Genomic DNA, 12,460 nt, shown 5'->3' on the forward strand with positions numbered 1-12,460 from the left:
ATCCAGGGTGGATGATACCTTCAGGACCAAGGGTGTGAGGGGCGATGCTGGTAGAGTGGAGGGTGAGTGGGTTGGAAAGGGGGAACTGATTACAATTATCCACATGTGACCTCCTCCCTGGGAGAGGGACTGCAGAGAAGGGGGGGAAGGGAGACTCCGGACAGGACAAGATATGACAAAATAACAATGTATAAATTACCAAGGGCTCATGAGGGAAGGGGGAGCGGGGAGGGAGGGAAAAAAAGAGTATCTGTAAAGGGCTTAAGTGGAGAGCAAATGCTTTGAAAATGATTGAGGAGGGAATGTATGGATGTGCTTTATACAATTGATGTATGTATATGTATGGATTGTGATAAGAGTTGTATGAGCCCCTAATAAAATGTTTTTTAAAAACCCCATAAAATTAAAAAAAGATATCTCCGATTGGATTTGTAAAGATATCATTCCCAACATATCTAAAAATAAATTTATGAATTTTGTCTTCAAAAAAATAAGGTGTGAAATAAATAATTAGTAATATAACTCTCAGGTTTTTAGCTCAAGTAAGTAACTAGATGGAGAAAAGTGCAGCTTCTTAAGAAAAGTTTGCAGAATAGCAACAGAATTGGGAAAAATGTCCTGTTTGAGTCTTCTTATTTTTTAAACTGCCTTTTTGAAACTGTAAGATGTATTAATTTTTGTTATTTTCATTAACTGTATTTTATGCAACAATTGTTTCTATAATGTTTATAGTATAATATTTTTAATATTATAAAGAACTTTAATTCTTCTCTTTATAACTTTAAAGATATTTCAAAATTCTATGTTGCTTTGTACTGTTTCTAATTTAAAAAATTTTCTATTATGTTATATATTTTACTTTGTTGTTTACTATAATATTTTCTCATTGCCACTTTACTGAAACATGTGGTTTTATTTTTATAATTCAATTACTTGAATATATTAAAATGAGTTGTATAATCATCATCACAATCAATTGTTGAACATTTTGTTCATTTTTGTATTCCTTCTCATCAGCTTCCCATTCCCCCTAAACTCCCCTGCCAAAACCCTAAGAAACTGTTCATCGAGTGACAGCCTCTATGGATTTAACTGCCCTGGGCATCAGAAACAGAAAATCAGTCAAAAATCCCTCAACCACAATAACAAAAAAAGCACATAAAACCTCAAACCAAAACACAAGTAGATAATAATAACAACTAGAACAAGTTAAAAAATAAAAAGGGTCAAAAATGATACAATTTTAAAATCAGCAATGATATCCCTTATCCCACTTTCTTTTCTGAATCTGGCCTGCATTGAAAGCAGTTCCCTATCAAAGTATTGTTGAAAGCATTATTAAATGATCTTCAGAAAAAGTTAGATGTTGTATAAATGACATTCTATAATTTGCTTATTCTGTTGGATTACCTTTCTGTGGAATGAGTACAAATATGTATATAGTTCAGTCCATTGGTCATGTACCAGTGTTCCAATTTCTTGGTATAGATAAGCAAGTGTCTCCAGTACTTCCTTAGCTTGTGGACGCATTTCAAATGGCTATTCCATAAATTCCTATAGCTTTGTCTTTCGCTAATGTGTTCAGTCCCACTTGAACTTTTTCCTTTAGGGTCATTGGTTCTTGCTCATATGAAATGGATTGATGTTGACTAGCTCTTTATGGTACAATGATTCTGTGTTAAGTCTTAAGATTTTCTCAAATTTTAGGTGGGATATACTAAAGGTTATATTTTGGCTCTCATGAGGATCCCTGGTGGAGCAATGGATAAAAGTTGGGCTCTGCTCCAAAAGTTCAGTAGTTCAAAACTACCTGCCATTCCATAGAAAAAAGACAGGGCTTTCTACTCCCATAAAGAGTTACAGTGTCGGAACCCACAAGGGCAATTCTACCCCGTACTGTGAGTTGGCCTTGACTCCCTGGCAGTGAATCTGGGTATGCACACTTGTTGCAATCTTCTTCAGCTTCAGCCTGATCTTACACATGATTGATCAGTTGTGCCCTAGCCTGGTTTTAGCTATTGCTATTGAGAGTCTCCAAACTCTCTTTCCTCATATGTATTCAATTTGATTCCTGCGTATTCCACCTGGAGAAGCCCACCTCTGGTATCTCCTCTCATGATGTTATTTGCAATGAAGTCATTGTTCTTGGAAACTTCTGTCATTTGATCTCCAGCTTTGTTTCTATCACCAAGCTCATCTTTTCCAACCATGAATCCTTCTCTTTGGGTCTCCCTTTTACATTCAAATCACCAATAATTATCATTATATCTTGATTGCATGTTTGATCAATTTTGGCCTGAAGATGTTGGTAGACGTCATCAATTTTTCATCACTAGCTTTAGTGGCAGTTGCAGAAATTGAATAGTAGTTGTATTGACAGGATTTCCTTGGGAATAGTTATTATCCTATTACAGATAAAATACTTTAAGATAGATCTTGAAATATCCCATTCACCATGAATACAAACAAGCCGATTCCTCTTGCAATTCAAGACACAGTTAGCCATATGATTGAGAGTCTGAAAAGCTTTACTTCCATAGGCCGTCCTCTATCCATCGCATTGTGGTTGACTCCGCTTTGAAGACAGCTCTTCCTCAGTCATATTTTGCACGTCTTCCAACTTGAGGATATTTTTCTGGTACTGTCCCTGTCAATCTTCTACTTGTATTCATTAATTTTTCAGTATGTGACAACGTTTTCATTCTGTCCATACAGTTTTCTGTGACTAATTGCTCTCAAGTAACCAGCCTATTCCTGTTTTTGTAGTCTGTTCTTAGTCTGAAAGCTTGCTGAAACCTGTTCACTTTGTGTAACTGCTGGTATTTGGAATGCCATTGATATAGGTTGGGAATTACAGCAATACACACGCCATCACACTATGGTAAACTGGCAGATGTAGTGCCTTACTTGACCCAAGGAGAGCAGACCATGAGGATTCACATAATGATAAAGAATTCTCTCTTCCACTAGCTAAAAAATCCAGCAATCTCCTATTAGGATTGGCCCACCACAGACCCCTACGAGGACCTTTGTCTGTCTCCTATGGACATGCCATTCCTCAGCAGTTCATTATGTCGGCCCCTTGGGGAAAAGGGCTAGACTTAAGGCTAACTTGCAGATGACTAACACCAATGGGGAGACAATCCCTAAAGGGAGTCAATTTAAACTTGTAGAGCTGTGTTGTCCTGAAATTGAATTACACTAACTTCCCTCCTCCAGAAACTCTTCAGGTGCAATCTATTTGGTATTGAAAGCTTGTGACACAGCCCAGCCTGGGGTCACTTTGAGCTCATCTCCCACCACTGGGTGTTTTTTACTTGATAGACATGAGTTACCCATGATTAATGCCTCTCTAAATTCTAAGCTTTGTGTTATCGATGCAGTGGACTCTGGGTTATTCCTGCCTGTGCTGGGGCCTGGAATTCCTCGATGCAGACAGTAAGCTGAGACCATCATTGGGCTTACCTTGTGTGCCTATTCTCAGAGATAGTTGTCCTGTAGCCTCTATTAAAAGTCTAAAACTATAATTTCATATATTTTATCCAATATTTTCATTGTTTCATATAAGAGAGAAAAGCCGTCAGATTTTTCATATGACTGGTAAAAATAGTTGAATATTACAAATTTAAGTCTTAATTTAAAAACTTACTTAATATTTATATGAAAATATAGTTTAGAATTATTTTAAATAGCAATAAAAAGAAAAAATGATGTGATCATATAAAAATACTTCCAAGTGATTTTTATTTAATAGTGGAAGGACAGGCAAAAGTCACCATTCCACTTGAGATTTTAAGATAACATTTTTCCAGCTAATTATTTATACTGGAGTGGATAAAATAGCAAATTATATATAAACATGCCTCCAGGCTGCCTAGCCTATGAACATTGTATGAAAGCATTACACTGGGTCAGCTGCTCTTCAGCATTGTTGAGTAACTGCCTAAAGGGTTAACTGCTCTTTAATTGGCTCCTTCATTGAGCTATGACTTTTGTTTGTTTCCTTGTTTGTCTGTTGTCATTAGAAGTTTAGAAAAGCAGTCTCAAGGCTTCCCCAAGAGAAAGTAAATGTATTAATCAATATATTTGTACTAACATTTTGAAGTAGTTTTATTTAAACATATAGTTGCAGTTCTATAGATACATTTTCAGTATATGCTCTTCAATATCTGTTAGTACTGTTCACTACAAGGAACACTACTTTGGGGACATGATTGGAAAAATTTTATGAAACTGTTTGATAAAAATAACTATATTCCAAGAAATGTCTGTCATATATAGTCTTCTAATGTTCCACAAAGGCAGAAGATGACCTGCTTTGGCACATAAATGCAATGTGTAAAATGTTTGAGAAATATGAAACAGTTAAATATTAGTAAATTTAGTGACATATGAGAAAGTTTGTAGTAGCTATTAGTCCCTATATTTTCCAAATGTCAAAGAACATTGTAATTACACAAACCCAATCAACTTTAACGTCCCTACTGTAGCTCAAGGCGAACACTCTAATTTATCTTATCTGGGCTATTCAAACCAACTTGGAGGGAAAAACTATTATAATTCCATAATGTTTTTAGAAATTAGATATCATGTATAGTATTCACAAATACATGTAAATTTGGTTTTACTGTAATGGCACATGAATTAAAACTGCATTATAATGAAATTGCTGCTTAATATTCCATTAATATCAAATGAATCCATTATGACCAGCAATGAACACTTAGTGAATTAATAATAATGAACCATTTAAACTGTTACCTAATTGTTTTATTTCATATATATATATGCACTATATTAATAGGTAGGTTAATAGAGAATGCTGATAAATGATTCATTTTCTTCCACAATATCGAATACACTACTCTGTCAGTTTGCTTTACACTCCGCCTTGTCTAGTGCTGTGATGCTAGAAGCTTGGACTCCAATATTTCAAATGACCGCGGAGTCACTGATGGCAGACTGGTTTCAGTGGGATATCCAGATTAAGACACACTAGAAATAAGGACCAGGTGATCTACTGCTAGAAAGTGGCCAGTGAATACCTTATGAATGACAGTGAAATATTATTTTATATAATGTCAAAATTTTTCAGATATGGTGATGAAATATAAATCTCATAGGTTTGAAATATTATTTTATATAATGTCAAAATTTTTCAGATATGGTGATGAAATATAAATCTCATAGGTTTAAAGTCACTTGAAATATGAATGCGGGGGGGGGGGGCGAGCTGCTTCTTCACATTAGAAAACCAAACTCCCTGCTACTGAGTGTCTTTCTACTTAGGGTAACCGTGTGGGATAAAGAAGAACTGCCCCTGTGGGTTTCTAGAACTGTCATTTTTATGGGAGTAGAAGTCTTATGTTTTCCTCCACAGGAAAATGGTGGTTTCAAACTTCTAACATTGGGGCTAACAGCCAAAACAGTAATACAGTATGCCAGCAGGTCTTCTTCCAAGTAGAATCAACCTTAAAGACACTGATGGATTAAAGCTTTCTGGATCATCATTTGCTAATGTGGATGACACAAATGAGAATAAACAGTTACAAATAACCACGAATAAACAGAACATAGAATGTACAAAAGATAAATTAAAGAAAATTGGAAGTCCTCAAATCCAACATAGAATACATAATGATTGCTCTCCGATGGATGTTAACTTTGATGTAATGGATGACCATGACCGTAGTCCTCAAGAAGAGTAATCACGGAGCAGATGAAGGGTAAACATTTGGGGGTGTTGACTAGTAATGTAAACTGTTTAATATAAAGTTTATTATCAAAAGGTAACCCTATTCCTAATTTATAATACAAAAGAAATTCAAAAAAAGATTGATATCCTTGGCATCAGTCACCTGAAATGAAGGTGTTGGCTAATTGCAATAGGAAAATTATAAGGTCTACCGGGCCAACAATGACAAATTATAGAGGAATGCCATCACTTTCATTTCCAAAAATAAATAGAAATGCAAGATCCATCCTGAAGTACTACACTGTCAGGGATAGAAAAATATCCATACATCTACAAGAAAGACCAGCTAACATGGAATCTATTCAAATTTACACACGTATCATGAATCTCAGTGATAAGGAAGTGGGATGTAATTTTATCAAGTTATGCAGTTTGAAATTGATCAAATATTTAATCTGGATGCAGTGATGATTACCAATTATCAAAATATTGAAGTTGGTAACAAAAAGGATCAGTTGTTGGAGAATACAGTCTTGTTGACAGAAATGATGATGGAAATGGGCAATAGAACTTATGAGATCAATGAATCATTCACTACTAATACCTTTTTTCAATAACATAAAGGGCAGCTCTAAAAGTTTACATATTTGGATTAAATTGACATGAATCACACTGACTAAATCTGTGGGGGGAAAGGACTCAAGAAGCTCAATATTCTCAGGAAGAACCAGGCAGAGTGCTGAGTGTAGAACAGACCATCAATTTCACATGAGCAAGTTATTATTAAACTCCACCGGCTCCCATTGGTGACAAGTTGATTGCCACTCATAAGAGAACTACAGAATTCAGTAGAACTGCTTGATAATGTTTTGGACTGTAAATATTTATGAGCATACACTGACCCATCTTTCCCACGAATGGGTGATGAGTTTGAACTTCTGACTACTCCAGCCCATAAATAACTGTCCAATGACTAGATCTCCTTACTTTAAGTAAAGCTGAAGACAAAAAGTTCAAAGTCTAGTAAGGACAAACTAATACTGTGAGCATCTCCAATCTGAATTTAGAGGTTATCTCAAAAATAGTTTTGACACAAAGAACACTAATGACCTAAGACAATAGAATTTGTGGAATGACATTAGTCATATCATACGTGAAAAAAGCAAAAGATCATTAAAAAACAGGGGAACATGACAAAATAATGTCAGAATGGACCCTGACACTGAATATTGAATTTTCAGTAGCAAATAATAATAGAATCAATAATGTAGTGAAAGTGTGGACTGGAATGTTCAAGGGTGACATAAAGCCCAAGTCAATTTTCACAGTGAATGTGCATAGGCATAGAGTTAGAAAAGCAAGAGGGAAGAACATAAAGCCTTCAGGATATTCATTTGATCATTTGATGATAAGAGATGATACAAAATAGAACAAATAACTACAGAAACCCATTTATAATTGGAATGTGAACTCTACAAAAGAACTAGGAAAATGGGAAGTCACCAAATATTAAATATAGCTCATAAAGATCAGTATTCTACTCATCAGGGAATTGAAATGGACTGTAGTTGACCATTTTGAATCAGTCAGTCACATGGTTTACTAAGCTACAAATGATAAATTCAAAAGGAATGGCCTCATAGTTATCATCAAAAACATTTCAAAATCTAGCTTGAAGCATAATGCTGTCTGTGATAAGATAACATCAATACTCATACCAGAAAAGCCAGTTGATACAAATATTACTCAAATCGGGGCATCAATCACTAATGTCAGTGACGGAGGAATATAATTCTACAAACTTCCTCACTCAGAAATTGATCAGTTACTATTGATTAGAAAATAGTAGTTGATAACAAAGAGAGAGATTCAGTAGTTGGAAAATATGACGTTGATTATAGGAATCAAAAAGGAGATCACATGAGAACATTTTGCAAGACTAATGACTTCCTTGATGTAAATACCTTTTTTTAACAACTTAAACATGACTAAAAGGATTCTGGTCCAACATGGCCAGATAGCCCGAGGCTCTGTGAAAGCTTCAAACAAAGCTTCTGAACCAGTACAGGAGACTTAAGAACCTGAGTTCTAGACTTCCCTGGAAAAACAAACCTCTACCAGTTTTTGTTAGGTGCCTGCACATTGGTTCTGACTCAAAGAAAACCTAAGTACACCACCCATTCTTATGACATCCCCACAGTTGTCCTTATGTTTGAGCTCACTGCTATGTCAATCCATCTTGTGGGGGGTTCTCCTCTTTTTCACTGGCCCTCTATTTTACCAAGCATGATGTCCTTTTCCTGGGACCAATTTCTTAGGATATGTCCATACGACGTCTCACCATCTGAAATGACGTCTCACCACCCTTCCTTCTTAGGAACATTCTGGCTGTACTTCTTCCAAGACAGATCTGTTTGTTCTTTTGACAGGTCATGGTACTCTCAGCCTTTTTCACCAGTCCCATGGTTCAAATGCATCAATTCTTCTTCAGCACCCCTGACTCAATTTCCAACTTTCACATGCATAAGAGGCCATTGAAAACAGCATGGCTTGGTTCAGGGCTACCTTGATCCTCAAAGAAGCATCCTTGCTTTTCAACAGCTACATCATCTACCACTTTACGCATCAGTATTTAAGAGGGAGGAATCACTACAAATAGCTCCCCTCAAAAGCTCCCGCTGCACTCCAGATGTTTTTTGAAAGAGAAAGAGTGAGGTGAGAAATCACCTTCACGTGTCCTAACTAACACACCATGGAGGACACAAGCATTGACCTCACAATACGCTTGTGGGGATGAGTGCAAGCTGAGGAGGGACAAATGTGAATGAACTTGCACAGGAAAAATCATAGGTTCCCACGCCCTGGAGTTGAGAAGATCAAGCTCTCTCATTTCATTTTGGGTAGATAAGAAAGATTCAAACCAACTGGAGGCTGGCTTTCCATGCCCATCTGGGACGTGCTGGAGTGAACTGTGATGGCACTTCGTTGGACCACCAAGGGGATGAGCCAGCCCAGGAGCAGTGCCTCTGTCTAGGAACACTTATCACTGGAGGGTCGAAACCTCATCTCCCCATGGACCCAGGTTAGAAACAAACACCACCTGCCTATCGGCCGGCTCATCGCCAGAGGAGGGTTGGTTAAAAGAGACTCCGGGCCTGCCTCTCAAACACAGAATCAGTCTTGATTAGTTTCTCCACTCATGCTCTGTGTCTGTTGTATTTATTACTCTCCTGCACGCTCTGAAAACGTATGCACTGACTTCAAAACCAGGATGTTGACAGGGGCAGCATTTAAATATTCCCTGCTGTCAGCCACTGCTCAAGCCACCCTGGACTCTCCTGGATATACAGGAGGTGCACAGGGATTGCACTTCAGCTAGAGACAGATATGGAAGTGCCACCAGGTTTCTGATGCAGCATCCAATCTCTGTGTACATGCAAAAACAAGAGAAAATGGATCAATTGATGCAGTGGGATACAGAGGAGGTCTCAGAAGAGGAGAAATGTTTCGGGTTTCCTCCAAGGGAGCTTAGGAGAATGATTTTCAACTGCTTTAGAAAAATAGAGGAAATTTTAACAGAAACACAGGGGAAATATTAACAGAAATACACAGGGAAAAACAAAAGAGAATATTCAATACCTCAGGAAAGCACTATCAGACCAATCTAACAAAATCATAAAACACTAGGAATAATTTAACAATTCAAAATAGAAATTTAAGTGGAAACAATAAGATATTAGAAATGGAAAGCATTTTCCAGGAATAAAATAGAACTGAAACAATAGAAACGCAAATCAGTGATACTGAATAAAAATATCTAAAAAGATAAATACAAGAAGATTGAACAATAAAAGAGACTAAAATATCAGAATAAAGTGTAAGAACTCTATAGGATACGATGAAAAGAAATAATTTACATTTAACAAACATCCCAGAACAGAAACAAGAAAAAATAACCACAATTAAAATACTTGAAAAGTATTAAAAGAGAACTCTCCCAACTTTTGACTGAGTAGAAAATAACTAAGAATACAAGAGAATTCCAAACTGAACTGATTCCAAAGGAAAATAATCACATATCATAGTAAAACTCTAATGCATCAAAGCAAAGGAAAGATCGTGAGAGCAATGTGGAGTAAATAATCACCTATAAAAATTAAACAATTTGGGGCGCGTGGCGCTGCGCCGCCGCCGCCAGGGTCGATCGGGTCTGCGCCTGCGCGGGTGCTGGCTCGCTGACTCGCTCGCTCGCCGGCCGACCTGCGGGCGGGCGGCAACCGGGCGTGGGGCCGGGATGCCCGTGGCCATGGGCCACCCAGTTACCAAAACTGACTCCAGGAGAGAGAACCTAAGAGTTCAGTAACAATGGAAGAAACTGGGAAAGTTACCAAAAAGCTACCACTCCCCCAAACACCAGCTCCAGATGATGTTACGGGTTAGGAGAATCCTTCATGAAGAACGACCTTAAGAAATATGATGGATTCAGAAGCTCATGAAAAGAGGCCCCCGATCCTAACATCTTCGAAACAAGACCTGGCGCCTCACATCGCCAACGTGGGCCAGGTGAAGCACTACCTGTGTGGCTGCTGTGCAGCCTTCAACAACATCGTCGTCACGTTTCCCCTCCTGAAGGTCCTTTTCCGGCAGCAGCTGTACGGAATCAAAACCCGGGATGCGATTCTTCAGCTGAGGAGGGATGGATCCCGAAACTTGTACCGTGGCATCCTCCCGCCGCTGCTGCAGAAGACGACCACCCTGGCCCTTATGTTCGGTCTGTATGAGGATCTGTCCTGCCTTCTCCGGAAGCACGTCAGCGCCCCCGAGTTTGCCACCCGCAGCCTGGCTGCCGTCCTGGCAGGGACAACAGAAGTGATTTTCACTCCCTTGGAAAGAGTTCAGACACTGCTGCAAGACCACAAGCATCATGACAAATTCACAAACACTTACCAGGCTCTCAGGGCCCTGAAGTGCCATGACATCAGAGAGTACTACCGCGGCCTGGCGCCCATTCTCCTCCGGAATGGATCCAGCAACGCCCTGTTTTTTGGCCTCCGGGGCCCGTTAAGGAGCACCTGCCTACGGCCACTTCGCACAGCGCTCATCTGGTCAACGACTTCATCTGCGGAGGCCTGCTGGGCGCCATGCTGGGGTTCTTGTTTTTCCCAATTAATGTCGTAAAAACCCGCATGCAGTCCCAGATTGGTGGGGAATTCCAGTCTTTTCCCAGGGTTTTCAAAACAATCTGGCTAGAACGGGACAGGAAATTGACCAACCTTTTCCGGGGTGCCCACCTGAATTACCATCGGTCCCTCATCTCCTGGGGCATAATCAACGCGACTTACGAGTTCTTGTTAAAGGTCATATGAAGGAAAGCGGAGTACAGTGGCGTTTGTCAGCTGACGAGCGCCAAGGAGAATACAGTGGGGCCTGGTTCCCGATTGGCCAAATAACTTGTCAGAAATTCAGGACCCTTGAATTGTGGGAAAAGTGGTTTTCCTTAAGCACCAATAATGGCAGAATAAAAGGTTTCAGTGGGAAATTCAAAGGTTCTTTATTCCCTGTCATTTTACCTGAGAGCTTTAGACAATGGCCCAATTAATGGCTGTCTGTCTGATAACCTTTGACAGGGAATATAATAGCCAAATTGGTTTGTTTGTTTTTTCTTTTCCAAGACAGACAGCCTCTGTATGACAGTGTCAGCGCCCGTGACAGCCAGAGATGGCTTTGGAGCCTGCTGGCTTATCTTGTTGCTGCCCCTTCCCTCCCCAGGAAGGACAAAGAGCAGTCCCAGGAGGTTGAACCGGCTGTGGTCCGACTGGGGCAGGAGGAAGGAGAAAACGCTTAGGCGTTTGGTGGCGGATTGCTTGTATTGGCTCTGGAGCTAAGCACACCTTGAGATTGTCATTATGGAAACTTTGTATCGAGGCCCTGGTCAGGCCGGATTTTCGTTCCCCGGTTTGCTTTCTAGGTCTGGAGGTCTTTTACAATTCTGGTGTGACCTTAAACCTTTCCAAATACCCTTAGGCTGATTTCACGGATTTCATTGCCAAGCTGTGGGGGAGACCTTGGGGTCTGGTGGTTTCATCCTGTTCCATATTAACTGCATGCAGATCAGACTACTGACCTGCCGCCTATGGGTTTGTTTTGGGGGTTTTGTTTTCATTGACAATTTAGGCTTTACATTTTGTAACTAATTTGTTCTCCAAGTTTTCTATTCTCTCAATTTTCCTTTAAAGAGCAGAAACTCACTCCTGTAGCAATTTCCCCCAGAACTCAGCCGGATTTGGTGTCCTGGTCTCCACAGGTTACAAGAAGGACCCCCAAACCACTCAGAGTGGCACCCACCAGTGTTTGCTTCCACTTAGAAGTAGAAATTGCTATTAGGATTTTGATATTTTGCAAACTCAGTTCTACAATTGTGTTATTAAAATAATGTTTGGGATCCTAAAATTGATAACCAGACACATGAAGAGTTATTTTAAACTTTGAGGATTTATAATAACCAGGTAGTTCAGTGGTTCTTTACCTGATGTAGACACAAACCTGTTTGTCAAAGGAATCAGATTCAGGTTTTTTCATATTTTTTTTTAGGGTTTTTTTTTTTCAGGTAAAATAATACAGCACAGTGACTCATGGACTGACTAACTAGCAAACACATGAGCAGCCTACAGAAAAGGTTCATCTTTTTTTTTTTTAAACCAACCCATCTCTGTAAATATATAAAGACTGTTCTCTGGTATCTTGACATGGTATATAGAGTAGACG

The 12,460-nt window shown here is 39.0% G+C and overlaps 1 pseudogene; it reads left to right on the plus strand.

Annotated features, from left to right (window-relative positions):
- The first annotated feature begins 9,902 nt into the window (after positions 1–9,902).
- On the plus strand, positions 9,903–11,484 carry LOC142440895 (mitochondrial nicotinamide adenine dinucleotide transporter SLC25A51-like; annotated as a pseudogene).
- Positions 11,485–12,460: the final 976 nt, after the last annotated feature.

This window comes from Tenrec ecaudatus, chromosome 2 (assembly GCF_050624435.1).
Source record: "Tenrec ecaudatus isolate mTenEca1 chromosome 2, mTenEca1.hap1, whole genome shotgun sequence".
NCBI lineage: Eukaryota > Metazoa > Chordata > Mammalia > Afrosoricida > Tenrecidae > Tenrec > Tenrec ecaudatus.